The sequence below is a fragment of the Schistocerca americana genome, chromosome 1 (assembly GCF_021461395.2).
Source record: "Schistocerca americana isolate TAMUIC-IGC-003095 chromosome 1, iqSchAmer2.1, whole genome shotgun sequence".
Taxonomy (NCBI): Eukaryota; Metazoa; Arthropoda; class Insecta; order Orthoptera; family Acrididae; genus Schistocerca; species Schistocerca americana.
In genome coordinates, this window is record NC_060119.1 from 1,005,183,235 (window position 1) to 1,005,200,212 (window position 16,978).

The 16,978-nt window shown below is 38.9% G+C and overlaps 1 non-coding gene across 1 annotated transcript; it reads left to right on the forward strand.

The window, feature by feature from the left end:
• Positions 1-15,745: 15,745 nt before the first annotated feature.
• Positions 15,746-15,817, forward strand: Trnap-agg. Its single transcript has one exon. It is a non-coding gene; the product is annotated as a tRNA-Pro (tRNA).
• Positions 15,818-16,978: the final 1,161 nt, after the last annotated feature.

A 16,978-nucleotide genomic window follows, 5' to 3' on the forward strand; every position in this document is an offset into this window, starting at 1 on the left:
CATGTAACTAAGTTCAGTTTGCTGTCGCTAAATCTATAACAGGCCTGGTGCTACATAAGAAAGCTAAAAAGTGTTTACATTATTAACAGCCATGTATACCAGCCGTAAATACCATTAAAATATTCTGATGTAGTATCAACGTCATGCTAAACTTGTAGGTACTAGCAAGTGCTGGTGGTGATCAGAATGCGTCTGGTATTTAAACAAAGGAACTGAAGCCAGCACAGGAGGGCACTATAGCTCGGGTACACGATAAACCACTTTCGCAAATACGATGGTTAAAATACGGTATGCATAGTCATTAATTGAAAGTACTTCACACAACGAAACGACTGTCTGACAATAAAACACGTACTGACATACTATACGTGAAATTAGATCCATACTTAAAATAACCTATGAAAGATAAAATGTTTATATGACAGTTGAAGAAAAGACACACCAATGATCAGCACCCTCTGTTGGATCGGTGGCCAGGACGTTATGTAGGCGCGCACCGATCGTATCGTATCTTTCATTGGTATTTTATAGGTTGCTACAGGCATTGAATTACGTGTATTAATTTTTGACCGTAAATTCACCATAAAAGTGTCAGGCCTATTATTTTTATATATTTCCCTTTAATAATTTTATATGGATACCTGTATTCGTCTCTTACTGTGTCACAATTGGTTTCTGTAATAGTTATCAATATTTAAAAGTCTGATACATGTATTGACCTAATGTGTTTTTATCAGATTATGTTTCTTACGTAAATGATGACTACATCTAAGCCCACAGTAGCAACATCTATGTAGGATGTAGGCAAACATATTTCTGGTAGCTACTGTACTTCAGTAGCCAGTCGCAAAAATGACTCTGTGGACGATGTGGCCTATTCTACACCTTATTTTAGATGTATGTGACGATGTTGTGCTGAGTATATTTATATGTTTTGACGATGCCATTACGGCCTTATCACTTTAGGACATGGTGTAGACAAGGTACGTTTTACCGCATTTTATCTGTACATTTCCCTGGCTGTATGATAGTATATTGTGATACGTAATGCTGTATTTTGTTGACAGACACACTGTTCTCTAGATGTATGTATTTTTTCTATTGTAGATCAGAGGTTGGTCATTACTGACTGAAACCGGTCATCGTCAAATAATTGATATTGTGATGAAAGACTGGAATAAAAACCATTGAAAGTTATCTTGTCGGTGGGTCCATTGCCTGTTGATCGGTTAGGTTGTCGGCGGATCGTGAATGGTTGGCCCCACTGCCTGTCTCACCTAAGCGATCGTTAGTGTTTGAATTCCAGGCCGACCCTCGAACATCTGAGCGCCCTTGTGTGTACTGCCTTTTTTATTTTATTTCTTCTTGTTGTTTGTACTTGTATGGCTTCTAGTCGACTGTTTAAAAATTAAGGTTGTTTGCCCTTAAGCAGTAAGATTCTTTAGGCCTCCAGCCTAATTTAAAGAACTGTTTCACGTAGGACCTATGGCATTTTAAAGATTTTAATGATGTTGAATTTTAAGTGTTGGGCCTTCAGCCGATTTGAATTTAACTTGTATGCTCTTCAAGTGTTTGATTCTGTGGGCCATCAGCCAAACTAAAGAACTGTTTTAAGATAAGGCGTTGCCTTTTAAATTTATGATTATGCTTGCGTTTCAAGGTATTGGCGTTCATCCGATTTTAAATTAACGTGGCTTTCAGCCGGTGATTATATCCCAAAGATTAAAGCTGTGTCCAGAATGAGATTTTCACTCTGCAGCGGAGTGTGCGCTGATATGAAACTTCCTGGCAGATTAAAACTGTGTGCCCGACCGAGACTCGAACTCGGGACCTTTGCCTTTCGCGGGCAAGTGCTCTACCAACTGAGCTACCGAAGCACGACTCACGCCCGGTACTCACAGCTTCACTTCTGCCAGTACCTCGTCTCCTACCTTCCAAACTTTACAGAAGCTCTCCTGCGAACCTTGCAGAACTAGCACTCCTGAAAGAAAGGATATAGCGGAGACATGGCTTAGCCACAGCCTGGGGGATGTTTCCAGAATGAGATTTTCACTCTGCAGCGGAGTGTGCGCTGATATGAAACTTCCTGGCAGATTAAAACTGTGTGCCCGACCGAGACTCGAACTCGGGACCTTTGCCTTTCGCGGGCAAGTGCTCTACCAACTGAGCTACCGAAGCACGACTCACGCCCGGTACTCACAGCTTCACTTCTGCCAGTACCTCGTCTCCTACCTTCCAAACTTTACAGAAGCTCTCCTGCGAACCTTGCAGAACTAGCACTCCTGAAAGAAAGGATATAGCGGAGACATGGCTTAGCCACAGCCTGGGGGATGTTTCCAGAATGAGATTTTCACTCTGCAGCGGAGTGTGCGCTGATATGAAACTTCCTGGCAGATTAAAACTGTGTGAAGCTGTGAGTACCGGGCGTGAGTCGTGCTTCGGTAGCTCAGTTGGTAGAGCACTTGCCCGCGAAAGGCAAAGGTCCCGAGTTCGAGTCTCGGTCGGGCACACAGTTTTAATCTGCCAGGAAGTTTCATATCAGCGCACACTCCGCTGCAGAGTGAAAATCTCATTCTGGAAACATCCCCCAGGCTGTGGCTAAGCCATGTCTCCGCTATATCCTTTCTTTCAGGAGTGCTAGTTCTGCAAGGTTCGCAGGAGAGCTTCTGTAAAGTTTGGAAGGTAGGAGACGAGGTACTGGCAGAAGTGAAGATGTGAGTACCGGGCGTGAGTCGTGCTTCGGTAGCTCAGTTGGTAGAGCACTTGCCCGCGAAAGGCAAAGGTCCTGAGTTCGAGTCTCGGTCGGGCACACAGTTTTAATCTGCCAGGAAGTTTCATTAAAGCTGTGTGTTTGAAAAAAAAATTTTTTTTGTTGCTCTTGTAATGTTTGATCAAATAATGAAGTTGTATGTTCGAGTGTACCTGACAGCCCCTTATGCTGGTCCCTTTCCACAATTTAAACGACCTGTCCTGTCCTGCGGGTTAAGCTTGGTGTCTCAGCTATTATTGGTTGGGCTGCACTTTCTGTTGTATGTTTTGTGAAGCATTTGGTGTTAGTTGCAATATCTCCCTTAGGTATTTAAAGTCTGATGAGATTTTTAATTTTTGTCGCCTGATGTTGATTTCCGCATGCTTGCGTGTTTTTCCTCCTTTCCTGAAAATCACCATTCCCGTCTTTGATATGTTTATGTGTAGTCTGAGTTCACTGCACCTTTTATCTATTTTATCAATGACTTTCTGCAGCTTCTGTACATCTGTTGATCCAATGGCTATGTCGTCAGCCTATGCATATATGTATACATCCTCTTCATTTTCTCCAGTTCGCAGTACTTCATCAGTGGCAAGAATGTACAGCAAAGAGGTCATTGGGTCATCCTGTAAGACTCTGTTCGATTGAAAATGAGTTTCTAAAAAGAGAGATTGTCTAATATTGTGATTAAGCTGTATTCGGGGACTGTCTTCATTATTCTAGCCCATGCGCTATCTTCTCCCATTGTGTTTTCCAGTTTTCGGACTATGAAATCTCTTTCCAGTAGGTCAAAGGCTTTGCTAAAGTCTATGAACACTGTGTAGAACATTTGATTTATTTTTTCGTTTCTTAGAAGTTGTTTAGAGGAAGCCTGACTCCTGTAAGTGTTAATCATCCAGATCTGAAGCCCATTTGTGGTTCTGGGAGGTGACTGTCCGCGCAGGCTTTGATTTTTCGTGTGATTATCTTTCAAAACAACTTGAACTAAGTAATTTCTAGGGATATGCCTCTGTACATGTTTGTATTCCTTGGGTCTCCTCTACCTTTGTAAAGAACTTTTACGTATTGTTGAAAAGTTTGATCCATATGTGTCAGAGAATCTCTTTCGCTTCTTGTATATATTCATTATATATGTATTATTAGGTCTTTATGCTTTCCTGTTCTTCAGTGTTTTTATTACTTCTTTTACATCTTCATTTAGAGGTTTCCATACATTGCCTTTTTCCTTTGTTTGATGTTGTTTCTGTTGCTTTGGGGGTATCTTACTTTCCATTCCTTCATGTCTATATTTTCTGTATGAGTCTGTCATCTTGGTCTTACTGCTATGTATGGGTCTTTCGCTGCTTCATCCGTTTCTCTGTTGCCTCTCTTTCTGTGTATTCTTTTTTCCTTTCTTCTGTTACCTTTTTGTCATGGACTGTGTGGCTAGTCCCTGCGGAGGTTCGAGTAGTCCCTTGGGCATGGGTGTGTGTGTTTGTCCTTAGAATAATTTAGGTTAAGTAGTGTGTACGCTTAGGGACTGATGACCTTAGTAGTTAAGTCCCATAAGATTCCACACACATTTGAACACATATGTTAGTTTTTTTAGTTTTTTGTCAATTTACCTCTCTTCTGCGTGTAGTTTGAATGTTTCCTCGTTGTGCTGGTTTCTTAATCTGTGGAGCATTCTTAGAACAGTGTTCCTTTTGCTATAGCATTCAGCACCGAACCGTCTTTTTATTGTCCTTGTTCTTGGGATTGTTTGTATCACAGATTTTTTTAGGAGGTCTTCTATTTTGTCTGCTGCTTTTCCAAGGTCTCCTTACCCTATTAAAGCTTCTATTTCTATTATTTGTTCTTGTTGGTTTGTTATTCTTTCTTTGTCTGTTTTTCTTTGTGTGATTTGGTGGGTCCTTTTTGCCGGTGGTCATGAATCGTTACTTATTATTATCTTCATTGGAGTGTTCTTTCGTATAGGGGTGATGGAGTCATACCGTATTGGGTGAACACTTGCCTTTACTTCTCCTCTTGTTAATGCGATATGAATGGTGATTTTTCCATGATGACATATATATTTAGGTATATGTCAATGGTTAGTATGGTGAAACCGTCTTCTTCTACGGTTTCAATGACTAGTCTTGTTTTATAGCTCTCTATGTCTATTCTGCAGTTGAGATCGCCTGCAATAATGGTGGATTTCCTGTCGCATTCTTTGATGAGTGTCACTATTTCGGCAAATATTTCCACTGCACTTGTGTGTTGTTGGAAATAGGCTGCAATTATATTTATGTTTATGCTTCTACTAGCATACCATCTTCTTGTCTTATGATTTTTTTTTGGTGAGGGTCATCCAGGGTTTCAGTAGGAAAATTATTCCTCCCATGGGTCGTCGTCTTTCTCCCTTCTTTGATATTGGGTAAAAATTGTAGAAATCTTTATGTTGCCAGTTGTCTGTCACGAAGGTTTTTGTTAGAATTCCAAGATCCGAGTTTTGCTAAATTGGTGTTAGATTAAGAGCACTGTTTACTCCCTCTGTTTTCCACAAGACGGCTTTTATTTCTTGTTCTTCTGGTTTTATTTATTGCTATCAGGTTAATTACAAACGTATAAACGGATATATCTTGTAAAGTAAAAATAAGCTAATGAACCATTATTGAATGTAAACAAAATTTTGTCGCCAATATCGAAAAATACCAAGACTATTTGTTTTGATATTCATAACCAGATATGTATCATTGGAGTAAAACAATCTTGCACATGCGCCATTGTGGTCTGTGAGTTAATGGAGGTTGGTTATCCTAGGTAGAAGAAGTTAGACTTCTTTTACTGAGACTGTTCGAAATTGTAATTATCAGGAAGTCCTGATAATGAAGTTTAATATTTGTGAATATTCTGTTTGTGAAGTAATGGTGGTTTTTTACAAGTATCTAAACGAAAATCAACACAATAAACCACAGAGTTAAAAATGAAAAATGCTGCAGCCATCCACAAGGTAAAGAGAGATCGATTTTTAAGTAAATTCCAATCAGTGGACTATTTTTATGATGGAAAACAGTGGTGATTCACTAAAATTGCATGCTATAATTTCAACTATCATTGTCAGTAATATAATTGTCTGAGACTGTCATTGTATCCATATTCAAGTACGTCTATCGAGCAAGGAATATAACACTAACCTAATCAGTCGATGTATGCAATCTCAATACTGCTGTTTTTTAGCGCGCCACAAAGACAGCCTATGGGAAAATAGTGCTCGAGAAGTTCACAAACTACTAGAGAAGTTAACTAAAACGAGTCAACACAGTTAAACACACAGATATTAATTACTTCGTTACAGTGGTAGTCGTGAAGAAATATTACCCTATTTAGTGCGCAGAACAGAAACTCCTGTACTGCTGTCGTGCACCCGACTCTGCAACTGCTAAATAAGTTAATTTGTTTGGCTCCTTTGTTCAGTTTCAATATTCCAATTCCCCTAGTACATTTATTTTCATCCCCTTAGGCGCTGCACGTAGAATTATAACACTATTTTCGAGACTCTCGGCTACACGTTTACTAGCAAAATGCGGTCATATTTTTAGGGCTAATGTGCTCCTTAAATCTAGTGCTAAAAGTACGAACAGACTAACCTACACAATAACGATCACATGATGCACGTTGTAAACTATACGCACCAGATTTTTGATATATTCTATACACTTCTTTCATTTTTTTTACACTGTCTCAGACTAAAACTCAGTTGATCTCCAGTTTGAAATGATTCATTGTAATGTTTAAAGAAAGTGTGCGCCAATTTTTCTGCAATGCGTTCGTTTACTTTCTGTCCTTGTTGTTGTTAAGTCTAAGGTAGTTAAATTCCTGTCTCTTTTTCTAAAATGAAATTAATTCTTTGTTGCTGCTGGTCGAATGCTAAATCCGTGGTGCGAGGATGCTCTTCACTCATTTATTGCAACAAATGTGTCATCAGAGAAGAGTTTGTACGTGACTATCTTCTGTGCTGCAAGTGGATATTAGCTATTAAATATATTTGGTCACCACGATCGCGATTACAGTGCCATTCTGAAGTGTGCGGATGTAACATTACTTTTGAGAGGACAGTGCCCTCATGTCAATTACGTTAATTATTCTATGCGTGTAACACGATACGTTATCATTTGTAAATGAATACCGAAATTCCGTAATAATGGCATTCTAAGCCGAAATCACGATACTGGTAACCAAAAAAATTGAACAATATTCAAAGCAAAAAATGTTCGTTTCTAAATACTGAGTTTCAATATAATGGTGACTCTAAACCATATATGAATATTCCTGCTAACAGACCAGAGAAGCAAGACGATGTTTTTGTTGATATACGAGGGTAAGCCAAATATTATCTGCAATTTAGTTATATTTTTGTTTATTTTGGTAGTACTGTCCCTTTACGTTGATGACGCATGCTTTGCTTATTTGTTGTTATATCTTTGCAATTTTCAAGCTGATAGGTTAGTTTCGTTATCTCTGCCGTTCTGTTAATCATGGCTGCTCCGCTGTCTATTGGCACCAAAGAACAGCAACATTCAGTGGTCCGTTTTTTGTGGTCGGAAGGCTATCAGGGGCGGAAATTCATAGAAGACTTTCGGTTCAGTACGGGAACAGTGTTTTGCCACAACGGAGTGTCTACGAATGAATTGAAAAATTCCGAAATGGTCGCACAAGTGTTACTCATGATGAAGGAGCCGGACGACCGTTTACCGCCACAAATGAAGAAACTATTGAGCGTTCACGTGAAATGATTCTCTTAGACAGACGATTAACTATTTACGATGTGGCACGTCGTCTGAAAATTAGACACGGTTTTGCCTATGAAATCATCCAAAACAGACTTGGGTTTCATAAAATTTGTGTAAGATGGGTCCCAAAACAACTCAACCAATTCCATAAACAAACGCGCTTGGACATCGGCAAAAAACATTTGGATCGCTAGGGTAACGATGGGGACAACTTCTTAGACAGGATCATTACTGGTCATGAAACATGGATCCATCTTTACAAGTCGGAGAGTAAACGGCAAAGTATGGAATGGTAACATCCGAATTCGCCGTGCAAGAAAAAGTTCAAGACCCAACCGTCCGCAGGAAAACTGATGCCTACGGTTTTTTGGGGCACACAAGGTCCAGTACTGGAACATTATGGGGAAAGGGGCACAACATTAAACAGTGTACGTTACAGTGAGGTGTTTACTGCTTGGCTAAAGCCTTCAATTCTAAGCAAACGCCAAGGATTGCTGTCAAAAGGTGTTGTATTGTTGCACGACAATGCCTGTCCGCATGCTGCTGCCCACGCTGCTGAAACGCTCCAGAATCTCACATTTGAAGTAATGCATCAACCTCTATATAGTCCCGATCTTGCCCCTTCTCATTATTACTTGTTTGGTTCATTCAAACATTAATTAAAGGGACGTCGATTTGCTTCGGCCGAAGCAGTGAAAGAAACGGTGCATCCCTATCTTGCAGCTCAAGCGAGATCCTTCTTTTATGAGGGCATCAGGAAGCTTGTACAACGATGGACCAAGTGCGCTGAAACGTAAAGAGGCTATGACGAAAAATGATGTTCTCGTAGGTGTCCTATTTGATTACAATAAAATTTTATAACTACTTTGCTGATAATAATTGACTTACCCTCGTATTTTTCCACCAAATTCACAATAATTAAAACTCAAGCTGAACTATAAAATAAAACGAGATCACCATCTTCCATAGTGCCATTACATACTAAGTTTCCTCTTATTATTTTTAAAGTTGCATTTGTCGGCACTTTTCTATGTGGATTTACTGTGTGGAAAGAGGCTACTAACATCTCATCAGTGATCGACTAATCATTAGTTTTCCTAGCAGAAACTAGACTCCTGGGCGCACTGCAGTTGGCGAGGAAATTCAACGCGTTCATTAGTTTCTGTACCCTGTTTACTAAGTCCAGCCGGCCGGAGTAGCCGAGCGGTTCTAGGCGCTGTAGTCTGGAACCGCGCGACCACTACGGTCGCAGGTTCGAATCCTGCCTCGGGCATGAATGTGTGTGATGTCCGTTAGTTAGTTAGGTTTAAGTAGTTCTAAGTTCTAGGGGACTGATGACCACAGCAGCTAAGTCCCATAGTACTCAGAGCCATTTACTAAGTCCAACTATTAAAGTCTCGTTCTCATTAATAATTATGTGCATACTTTTGCTCCACTTGTGCAGTTTTATTAAGGGTGTAACCGTTGGGAACTTGGGATTCGTGCAAACTGACATTTTCACATTCATAACTTGCAGAAATTGCGTGTTCTCGATCTTCTTTAGGATGACATGGAATGCTTTACTCCCGTCCCTACGTGTTTCACAATGTCATTCTCTGCACAACTGGTAACTTTCTTATTGTAATCATCCTCTTTGACTATGGCAAACGAATTACCTGCAACAGCCTTTATCGCCACTGCTTCGGTTTCGCTTAATATTAATGCTAATAATGTTAGTAATGATCTTACGTGTATTGTGGCGAGCGATATTTTACAAATCGTGGCAGGACCACAACAAAACCAATTAGCATAACATGAGGTTTCGTTTAATCGTTGCTTCTCCCGGCTAAAGACAGTTATATTGTTAAAGAAATCTCCACTTGAGAATGTGTACCAATATTGTCTGTCAAGCAGTGTAAATGGCACTAAATTTTTTCACAGGAGTGATCTCACACAGTTCAGCGAACTATTATTCAAGGTGGTAACATTCTTCCGTAAGCCAAATGAACTATTTTCACACACAATACCACACGCACACAACACTAATTTATTGTTTCCTGTCACAAAATGTTTCCTAAAAGTTCTTGCGAAATAATCAGGGATCATACATCAGCAAAGAACAATTTCACCATGTAAGATGCTGTTTGCACCATGTTTACCGATTATTCATAATCTAAGTGCAATTTATGATTTCTGAATGGGTTCTGGGCCAGAAATAACAATCGTTATCGTGAAAATTGACCAGCAAGTTTCATGTGTTCTTAGTAGTTTGATTTAAAACTTCCGCTGCAATATTTCACTAAGATAGCGGCTAGACGTAGTGTAGATCTTCATACTTCGTCCCTTGGACAAAGAAAAATAAATTAATGACGTAATGAAGGGAATCCGAAAAATGCTGGACTGGGGAATTATCAAAACATCAAATTCAACATATAGTAGCCCTTTGCTGGCCACAACTAAAGCAAATAAAAGTATACGTTTAGTTCTCGATGTACGAGACATCAACAAGATTATTGTGCCAGTGTGAACGAGACCGGAAAACCTCGACGAGCAAATCCAGAAAGTTTTTGGTAAAAAATATCTAACTTCACTTGATTTGCGTTCTTCATTTTGGCAGATCCTATTATTTAAGGAATCAATACAATATACTGCTTCGGTGTTTGGGGGCCGAAGCTATCAATTCTGTGTTATTCCCTGTGGCTTGAATATTAGTGCTTGTGTGTTCATAGCAGCCTTAGATAGCGTACTGGGACCCCAGTTATTAGACCAGGTCAAAGCATATATGGATGATCTTTTGCTACCGAATGTGCTAGACAAGTTTCTAGCAAGGAGTAAATTTTAAAAAATCTAACTTTACTCGACAAGAATTTAAATTCTTAGGTCACATAATATCGCCTCAATTGATAAGACCAGATTCGTACCCACGGACGAAAACTCAACTCGTAAGTTTCATTTGGTTAGCACCCTTTTTTCGAAGATTTCTGACGACTCAACAGCTTAAGAGCGAAGCGTTACTGAGCCTGTTAAAGAAAAAAGCACAGTGGTGCTGGACATCGCAGTGTAGGCAAGACATTGACAATATGAAGGAGGCACTCATTAATGCACCGATTCCATCAGCCGGATATGTCAAAGAATTTCTTTATTGCATCTGATGCGTCAAGTTATGGAATCGGGTGATGCCTGTTTCAAACTGAATAGATAAATGATAAACTGGAAGTCAAAATGACTGGATTTGCCAGTAGAATACTAACCAAATGTGAACGCTCCTACACAATGACCAAACTTGAGGCACTCGCTGTAGTATTTTCTTTTAAAAAATTCATGTACTATTTATATGGAAAGCATGTTAACGTCATGTGTGATCATCAGGCTTTGAGATTTATGTTAACCTGCAAGCTACTGCATGGAAGTTTAGCTCGGTGGACTCTAGCTTGAAACACGTATGTAACATAGCGATGGCGAGGCATTGTAGCATCTGTGACCAGAGAGTATGCGCTTGACCGCGCGAGTGTTGCGAGCGGTTCTCAGTCTGTCAGTCAGTCGTTGCGAGTCTGTAGCTCTGTCTAGTTGAGGGCAGTAGTCTGTCAGTAGTCGTCGCGAGCAGTAGCTCTGTTCAGTGGCGTGCAGTACGCTAGTAGTCGTCATGCAGAGCGGTCGGTCAGTGGTAGCAGTCCAGTGGGATTGCGTGATGTGGTCTGGCGACAACACTGGTCAAGATGCTGAATGAGGTATTCTGTTAATTAAGATAATCATCGGATAATGTAAAGTTTAATTATTGTAACTAATTTTCAACAAGTGCCCCCAATAATAACTTTGATTTCAAAAGCAATTTTACATAAAATTTTCATTTAATTGAAGTAACTATTTCGTTCCACTTCCCCTAAACAAAAGTTTCAGTTTTCAATTAGATTATAAAAAAAAGGGAATATTATTATTTGCAATGCAGTTCCTCCAAGCGGTGCGCAACAACAAGAGCAGAAATTTGACTAGGTGTTGCAATGAGGTAAGAATTTAATTTTGATTTTTGCACAGGGCCAAAGACCGATATTTCGGTTTAATTGAATCATTATTATCACTGAGATTTTCTTATCACTGAATGGACTTTAATTTTTTATGAAGAACTTATACTTGAGTCAGATCGCGATTCTCACTTTTATTGTCATTAAATTTAATTGCAGGGAGGTTACGTTTGGACGTTTGGCTCCTATTCATTTATTATTTCTGTCTTTAAAATTTCAGTGGAGAGGTTACACTTAGCGCTATGTCCATTGGCATTCATAAATAATATTTCTGTCTTGTAAATTTTTGTGGGGAGGTTACACTTGGCGACACCCTGTCCAGGATCGAATTTCGTTGAGAGTCTTTTGAGCAACAGTCAGATATCTGCTCTTATTTGCTTAGATATAATTAGGATTTAGTGCAACGCTTTTATTAACTTGTGACTTTCTTTCTACAGGTCAACGGCAATTCGTTGCTCTGTTGTATTTGTGTGTTGCTTTTGCATTGTGCTGATTTATTTTGTGAAAAATTTTGACTTTTGTAAAAAATGCCGCGAAAGACTGTGAATAGTGTATCGCGAGGTATTATGAATGAAATTACCGACTCAAACAACTTTACCGATAGGACATATGACACGCAGTGTAATGATGACAATCCTGCGTTCACTAACAATCAGTGCATTCCAACCACTAATGATGATTTTTACCTTAATGATGAACAAACGAACTCAATTGTCTGGTCTGTTAATTTGACGACAATTGATGACGCGGGACGCTCTATTGTAATGAGCGCTGCCGAGCTTAACACATCCGATTTGGAAAATTCAAGTAACGTACATACAAATTTGTCTAATGAAAATGAACAGGATACACAAAGTACGACGGATTTATTTAATTCCGAAATAGGGACTGACAGTGTATGTTTAACTGGCAAACCTTTTTGTAAATCTCAGAATAACCAAATGGTTGCAGAAAACGAGACAATTCCAGATCCACCACTAAACAGCACAGAGAATATAAACGCTAGTTTTGACTTGGTACGAATTATGAGAAGTTTGCTACAACAGCAAAGTGAGAAAGCAGACAACAATTTCAAACACTTAAATGAAAAACTTGACAATAATGCCGAAGATCTCAAACAACTCAGGGAAGATAACAAACACTTAAATGAGAAACTTGACAATAATGACGAAAATCTCAAACAACTTAGTGAACAGATCAGACAACAGAATGAAAAATTAGACGACAATTCCAGACAGCTTAGTGAACAAATTAGAGCCGTTGCCGCGCAGTGCCATGACACTAAGGAACAGTTGCGCGTGGAAATTGAAGCTTGTTCAAAAAAAAAAAATAGCGAAGAAATTAAGTCTGTTGCGCAGGAATTAAGAGAAATGCAAACAGCCGCAACAGACACACTCAGAGACGAAATTAGCGGAGTCGCTAAACAATGCTCTGAAAAAGCTACACAATTACGGGATGAGTTTAAAGCAATGACGGTAGAACTTTCGCGCACAATGGACGCAAAGATAGACGCGAAATTTGAACAACAGAACACTCAGATGAACGAGCGCTTTAATCAGCACATACAAAACAGTGATACGCGTTTCCGCAGATTTATTCAAGATCAAAACAAAGTAAAACGACAAGTCATGGAAACAATCACTGCACAAAGACAAGAGGACAAACGTAAAATGTTCGCGAAAGCAAAAACGTATGTAGACAATAATATTACTACAGTGTCCGACAAAATTAATACCATAGAACAATTGAACGCGGAATTAAGGGATGAAATTTCTGATCTTAAATCAAAAACAGATACACACACAGTAAATATTCAAACAGTGACAGATAGATTCGAACAATTAGATCTAACACAGGATTGCGATGTCATCAAAGCTGATGTTAAAAAACTGAGCGAAACTACGCGTAAGTTGCAAAAACAGATTAATGCGTCTGATTCTAAAACCGATGATCAGGTTAAAATACTGACTGAAAAATGTGATGAATTGGCCAGTCGTATGGATGTTATCGAAAATACTAATGACAATAAATCAGACGATACTGCACCGGTTTCATTTATCCAAACACCCGAATTTCAAAATTTACAGCAGACAATTAATAAGATCGATTCATCTAACAACACGTTACGTAGGAAGTTATCGAGTTTACAACAAGAAGTAACAGAGATGAAAAGCATCTCAGTTAATAACACATCACAGCAGACGCCACTTAGCGAACATTTGTCAGACTTACGCAGCGCGTATAATGTGAGCAATTTACAGAGACTACGAGACGCAAAATCCGAAAAGCCACGCGACTTAAAATATGAAAAGCTACGCAACTTGAAGTACGAAACGACACAGACGAACAGATTCACACACAAACCTGAACGTGTTCTCAAATTCAGTGACGAGAGCGTTGATAATAAGCAATTTGTATTTGTAAGAAAATGTAAAGAAATTTAATAATGACAGAACACAGGTACACGCTTTGAGCTATATACGACAATTTGTTTTTGTACTTTCGCCGCTATTATCTGTAATGGAGAAACTAGCTTTGAATCTGAGGCGACAATTTGCTATTGTATTTTCATCAGCATTATCTATTATGCAGAAATTTGAATTAACATGGTTACAACAATTTGGTTTTGGAATTTTACCGCCATTGCCTGCAACGCTAAAGCTAAAATTTATTTGCAGTGCGTAAATGACCTCAGGGGATTCATTACGCTTTAATGAATATGTGCCGTAGCGAGCATAGGGCCCCGAGCTGTAGTAGTGCTGTTTCATCTTTAGTTTTCTGCACTGCTGCCTTTTCTTCTACTATCCTTTATATCTATCCAAACTGCTCTTTAACTATTGCTCTACCTAGTATTAAGAAACAAGTAATGAAAACCGGAGATGACAAATATTTTACCGAATGTGACAATTTTCAGTAGGCACTCCCGTGATGACAACTACCGCCGTAATTTTAATTACAGATAAAATCGTAATCATCAGTATGTATAAAATTTTGAGCAATCGGAACCACATTTTTGTAACAATAGATGTTTTTCACCACAATTGCATGAAAGTCAACCGCTTAGCATACCTAACCAACAATGCAGTCTACAAGGTCAACCAAACTTTAATGTTTCGCCGCGTGCACGTATAGTCCCAGCCCCAACAAATAGTAACGCATGGCAGCAAAGAAATAACTACGTACAGACAACACACTATTTCAACTCGTATCGCAATGCGCCGTATAGAAATTACTATCATGACAGACGTAAAAATAACGAGCACAATTTTTAGCGTACATTTAATAACAGTCGATCTTTTCAGCAGCAAGAACATCAGCAACAACGAATAATCATGAATGATCCAAACAATAGGTGTCATCTATAGCGTAATACGTCAGTAAGAAATAACAGAGCAGTTCATATAATGGATATGCCACAGCATCCTCCCGTAAATAATAACACGTACGATAGATTTTAACCAGATACAGCACAGATTGCATATTACAGTAACGTAAGCAATAATTTTGACACGCAGAATCTTCTTCACGAAAATGTTATTAATTTTGACGACATCCGACACACGTTTGCATTAAGGACAGAATTACGACGTATGTAGACGATATTCTTATTGCAGAAGCTAACTGGTCTGAACACAACCTGATTCTTGAACAACTGTTACAAACTTTCCATGCACAAGGACTTACAGTTAATCTTAGTAAATCGCACTTTGGCAAAACTTCCATAAAATTTCTTGGACACGTAATTTCAGCAGAAGGCATTGCACCTGATCCGGAAAAACTTCAAGCTCTACGTGACATTACCGTTCCTACGACGAAGAAGCAATTACGCAGTTTTTTGGGCTTAATTAACTTTTTTCGTAAATTTATTCATCACTCTGCTTTAGACACACCCAGATTATGCCAATTAACAGGTAAAAACACTATTTGGTCTTGGGATAAGCAAGCACATTCTGAATTTGTGAACCTGAAACATGCTTTGTTGAATGCTCCACTTTTATCGCACCCAGATCTTACCAGAAATTTTTCCATTGCCACCGACAGTTCCAGCACCGCTTTAGGCGTACATATTTTCCAGGAAATTGAAGAAGATGGTTCTACAGTAATTAAAAACATCGCATTTGCAAGCCGCATTCTGTCACCTGCTGAGCGAAATTATTCTGTTACAGAACTTGAAACATTATGTGTTGTATGGGCTTTTACGAGATTTAGGCATTTTCTTTATGGCAGACATACTACCGTTTACACAGGGCTCGTTGGTCTAGGGGTATGATTCCTGCTTAGGGTGCAGGAGGTCCCGGGTTCAAATCCCGGACGAGCCCGAGCGTTTTGTGCAAACTGATCGCACGTCAGTGGCTGAGTCAGCGCAAAAAGGTCGCCGTCAATATCAAATGAATTTCTTATTCGATGTGAGCAATTGACACTCTGGTCCGACGCGTGAAGGCGATTACGAAGGTTTCGGGTACAGATGGTAGCAGATGCATGTTAGTAAGTCTCGATTAAAGTGATGAAAAAGTGTTTCCGCACACGTATGTAACATAGCAGCGATGGCGAGGCATTGTAGCATCTGTGACCAGAGAGTATTGCCTTATGACATCTTAACATCGTGACTGTTTTACATTTTTGCTGCTGCATCGTATTATTCTGTGTACATTTTTGCATCTGAACACTGTCAATGTCTTTGACATATTACGTTTTCTGTCATGTTATGCTATATGGTTAATTGTGTCACCATAAACCAGTTATTATTTAGTGGGTATATGATTTAAATGCAAGACATTAATCTTTGTTCATGAATTTCAGAAAGAAATGATGCGTGTAAGAGATAAATTCAACAGAAATGGGAATTTCACCTACGGAATAAACGAAAGAAGGTGCAATAACTTTATGAGGAAGAGTAAATGGATCAGGATTGGCAGGCATTAACAAGAATATACAATACTCATCATAGAATAGCAGTCTTAACTAATTTTTTCTTTCAGAATACAAGGTGATTGATGCAGGCTGTCAGACAGAACTACACATCTTAGTTTTTAGTGATGAAATATGCTAGAGATAAGGAATAGTTGTATAATGAGTAATGAAGTGATTTTTGCAGATGATAATGAATGCTGATGAATAATGATGAAGAATATGCTGTTATGAATAATAAAGTTTTTCTTTACAGGTGATGATAATAAGGATAATGTTGAAGTTATGTATTTATGCTACGTAGTTATTTAAGTATTTGTTGCAGTTTGCTTTGACAGCAGGTGTTATATTGCATAGTAGGATGACGGAAAGTTTTGGAAAGGACAGCTATGGAACACATTTTATACACATTTCACTACCTGTTAATTCGAAGTTCACTACTTTTCAGCATAGTGTGCGTTTCTTCTTTCAGGTCAATAATCCATTTTGTATTTTTTCCAGGAGAAGCTTTTCATGATACTTACTAAACCAGTTACTTATTATACCTGTTCTAGTACTTGCATTTTTATTTT